The sequence below is a fragment of the Leiobunum rupestre genome, chromosome 4 (genome assembly GCF_980474605.1).
Source record: "Leiobunum rupestre chromosome 4, qqLeiRupe1.1.hap1, whole genome shotgun sequence".
Lineage (NCBI taxonomy): Eukaryota > Metazoa > Arthropoda > Arachnida > Opiliones > Sclerosomatidae > Leiobunum > Leiobunum rupestre.
The window spans coordinates 51944458-51948737 of record NC_143387.1 but is presented as its reverse complement, the minus strand read 5'-3'; the positions used below and the strand labels follow the sequence as shown (position 1 = coordinate 51948737).

General features: G+C 36.5%; 2 long non-coding RNA genes across 5 annotated transcripts; one reads left to right on the top strand and one right to left on the bottom strand.

Annotated features, from left to right (window-relative positions):
* Window positions 1–783: 783 nt before the first annotated feature.
* Window positions 784–1546, bottom strand: LOC149948215 (uncharacterized). The gene is made up of 3 exons (XR_016480324.1): window positions 1452–1546; window positions 983–1387; window positions 784–812 (listed from the first exon to the last, which is right to left on the bottom strand). It is a non-coding gene; the product is annotated as an uncharacterized LOC149948215 (long non-coding RNA).
* Window positions 1547–1548: 2 nt separating this feature from the next.
* LOC149948214 (uncharacterized) lies at window positions 1549–3960 on the top strand. 4 transcript variants are annotated; one of them, XR_016480322.1, is made up of 4 exons: window positions 1549–1725; window positions 1807–2383; window positions 2467–2509; window positions 2578–3960. It is a non-coding gene; the product is annotated as an uncharacterized LOC149948214 (long non-coding RNA). The 4 variants fall into 4 exon arrangements; XR_016480320.1 differs by having other exon boundaries at window positions 2467–3960; XR_016480321.1 differs by having other exon boundaries at window positions 1807–2509.
* The last annotated feature ends 320 nt before the right edge of the window (window positions 3961–4280 follow it).

The following is a 4280-nucleotide window of genomic DNA, read 5'->3' as shown; positions in this document are numbered from 1 at the left end:
TGCAGTCCAAAGTTTTTCACTAAAAGGCGTGTTCCGTTAAAAACCAACTAGGCATAAGTAGACTTTTACAATGAGCTCTTTTCCTCTGTATCTAGTAAATCTTAAATGTCTATTTGGTTTGATTGAATAAAAAACGTTTTCTGTGGTACACTGAATAGTGTTATGCTTATAACTTAATTTAGAAATGGCTCCGTTAAACCTATTTTAGGTAGTACCAGCTTGTTTTAGTTCATAACGTAATATCTAAGTGAAAATTGACCTATTTTGATGGATAAAATTTTATTTGTAGGTTCGAGAGTACGCTCTACAATTTTCTCATTGAAACGTTTTGTCTGATGCCTATCGTTTTTAAAAACAGCCTGTATATCAAAAACAATCACAATACACGCGGGTGGGAAATAATTTTTTATAATTTCTTTAGGTTGTTCAAAGAGGACACCAGCGAGTGAATAGGTCTTTCTATAAATTAACATTGGCCTTCTTGTTTAGAAAGAAAACTGTTTTTACAAGGATGATTTAAATTGACCTTGATATGTATTCTCCTTGGGTTTTATTCTCGCTGCTGTTCTCCTTGTGTCGTCTGCTTATTATTTTTTAAACTAAAATGTTTTGTAGTGCACCAAGGCTGCATTTTTCTTCTGAAACAATGGCAACTAATTCCTCAAACAGGTATATATTTAATGTTTATACTATGAAAATAGCAAATTCATGATTTATTATTAATTTTATTTTGACAGAATCGAACCAGTTATCTTTACATTACCAGTTGGAAACTGGACCAAACAGCTTCTTTTTCGTTCCGTTATGAATTTCTAAAACCAATATATTTTTCAGTCATACTTAGCTTTACATTCATTTAAATTTGACACATAAAGTAAGCGCTGACAAGTATATGCTAGGAATCAATGTTACATAACAGAAACGTATCAGATAAGCCTATATTTAGAATAGGCATTGAAACCAACAAAATAAATATATTTACCTATAAGTTTTCATGAAAACCTTTAAAATACGACCTTCTTATTAAATTTTTAAAAGAGAAATTAAACCTTAATCCACCTTCTGCACTTGTTAGGCCTAACAATAACTCGTAAAGTTTGCTCTTCACTGGATGTGGCTACCAAGAGGAAATAAAATAGTACTGCCAACTTTTATTGGTGAAGTTGGCGTTGCGTGACGTCGAAAAAACAGGAGACCGGCCGTTGAACATTTTATAGAAAGACCTATTCGTGGCTTGGACGTCATCACAGCCCGTTCACGTGTCGAAAAGACCCTGTGTTGACCCGTTTTTTGTGGGCCTCACATTATCCCGCTAGCATTAAATGACACTTTAAAAAAAGGTACGGCACGACTCCGCAACGTTTCTCCGTGTTGGCTATCTGTGATGCTGATAACAAAATACAAAGTTAAAAAGAAAAGTTAGGTCTAGTACTATCTTTGTGAACTCTTACGTTATCTTTTTAGGGTCTGTTGCTACCTTCGTGGACTTTCGTACTATCTTTTCAATGTCTAGCGCCTATGCACGATTTAAACAACCCTTGGTCTTGCGCTATCTTTTTCAATTTGGGCCATTGATAGATGGCGTTTTACAGGGATATCCCAAGAAAAAATTGCTCTGCTGCTAGTGGCCGTTATATCTCTAGTTCGCACACCGCTGTCTATTTACGGTGGAATTTTCTTCTAACATTGAGCGCTGTCATGAAACGAAACAGTTTGGAAGCGATAGTAATAGTGTTTTCCATTTGACTACTTTGCGTGCTGGAATATACTCCGATCAATTTCCGTATGTTCTATTTACTGCTCTAGAGCACTCTGAGATTGCATGAAACTGTTCCGCTGATTTCGACAGACTAACGGATTGAGAACGCTAACAAAACACGTGTTTCACTCTAGAGGTTATGTTGCACTTAAAGGAAAATTGCATCAGGAAAAGGCCTATAATTCAGCAAATATATCGTTCTGGTTCATTTATTTCTGATCTGACATTTTAAATATTATATTTTCTTAACTCACCGACAGATGGCATTTTAAACAAATTTCCCTCAATAAATATCGCCCAGGAGTAATGTTCCCGAGAGCCAGGACCTGAAAGGTACTGTTTATATAGTGCTTGTTGAAATAATGGAAACTTTTCACGTGTAAATAAAACGTCGTGTTTTTGCCGAGGGGTTAAAGGGAGTATAACCCTACGTATTTGGTAGGGTGCACTAAGCTTACTCAAAAATCCACACACACTATGGTGAAATAGTAGGATGATTTCCAGATAAAACCTCTATAGCACGCTGCTAATGACCTATACTTTACAGTAGAAATCTACTTTGATAATTGGGTTTAAGGTCATAACCCTACTGATTTCCCCGTTATATTTTTAAACAAAAGTATCGTAAGTAGTGAATTAACTATATCTCAATGATTACGTAAATATTCATAAACGTGCTATATTTGAAATATATTTTCTTCTTGTAGTTTTCCCTAACTATCTATTAAATATCGACTTGATCCGCATTCAGTAAGAATATTCGTGGTAAAAATTCTTACATATTATCCCAAAAGCACTCCTATGTTTTTTTATCTTAGGCGCCTGGGAGGAATGGAAAACTTTTCCCCCTAATTTCCGATAAAGGTTATACTCCCTTAAACTACTGCCTAGAGTTCTGTACACCTGACTCCTGATTGGTTAAAGTGATTACGTAACACGCAGAAAGGGACCGCCCATCTTAGAGCCCCCCAGATGGTAGAAAGAGTAATTAAATAGTTCAACATTCATGGGGGAAATGAATACATTAATGGTGTTGGTTCACCAAAAGGTTTATCAACGTTGGCTGTTCACACTGCTTAATTCACTTGGACAAGTTTGGTGAATGCCCCTAAGCACTCTAGGGCAGAAGGGATAAGCCCTCGGAAAAATCATCGTAAGTGGCTGAGGATAGCAGTACATCAAACATCACCGAAATGGCACTTTGGAGAATATATCATATCATTGGTGGCACCATCTGTCGCTTGCGGCTTGCGTCATACTTTTTTATGTGGTCTATGAAATAAGTGAATCCATTACTAGGTCTAGTTTTTCGCAGTATTTTGGTTAGTTTTGTCTAATCCTGCTACAATCGTTTATTAAGTAACGAACAGGATATTACGGTCCCGTATTTGCGACCCAAACGAATCTAGCCTCTAGGTGACGTAACGGCGCTAGCTACAGACAAATTTAAAAGTCATAAGAACGTTTTCCTTAAATAAACTTATCAAAATATAACTAAACGATGCAAAAATTGCATTAAAATGCAAGTACCATTATTTTTAAAGTCAAATTTACGAATAAAGATGAGGAAAAACTAATTGCGCCTGCTTTAGCCTCTACCGATCTAGGTTTCAATGGCGAACCAAAGGGGGTGTACCCGGTGTAACGATAGATTTCGGTCGCGAATAGTTTCTCTGTTTGGAGCAAAAACGTTTGCTAATGGAGCTTTAGCGGCAAGAAAGTGAAAACTATACCTGCGCATGTACGAAAAATGGTTCACAAATGCTTGTGCAGATGTAGTTTTTAACTTCCTTGCCGCTGGGCTAGAGCTCCATTAGCAAACGTTTTTGCGTTTTAGCTGAGGCGGAATATTTTGTGCGTTAATTAATACATGCTACAATCAATCTGCTGAGCATCGGGATAAAACGTTACTTTGCGGGCTTTCGGCACTTCTGGTTTTTACGTTATTCAAGAATTAGATTAGGAGAAGTCACTACAGAGCCTGAATTTCTGGAAGAGCAAATGCCTTACAAAAGCGTGAGAGTAAGTTCTTTTCTCGTTGAAAATCCCCCCCCCCCCCCCTCCAAAGGAGAGAAGATTCTCGAGGGACGCTGGGTAACGATACCGCCATCTAACGTGATCTAAAGAAATGAAAATATCGTCTGCTATATCGAATGTTTTACAAGGCTTATATTAAGTATGACATGGAAGGGTAGGACTAGGATGACAACTATTTACCTAAGTAACACTAATATATTTTAAAAAGATGTAAGTTTATTTGTTCAGTCAAGAACTGCGTTATTTAAAACAAATACTTCAATATCCTATACATTATTTATTTATCTTATAATGCCAAAATTCATAAATACAAATTTACTTACTTCATAATTTAATTCTACATGATAATAGGTGGAAACTATTGGCTGCACTAGCTCTACACTTTTAGTTAGCGTTACACTTAATTAAACCATTGGCGCGAAGTGTTACACCACAATTTTTACACTGAAACTATTCGTCAGTGTTTTCCGAAGGTGTAACACTA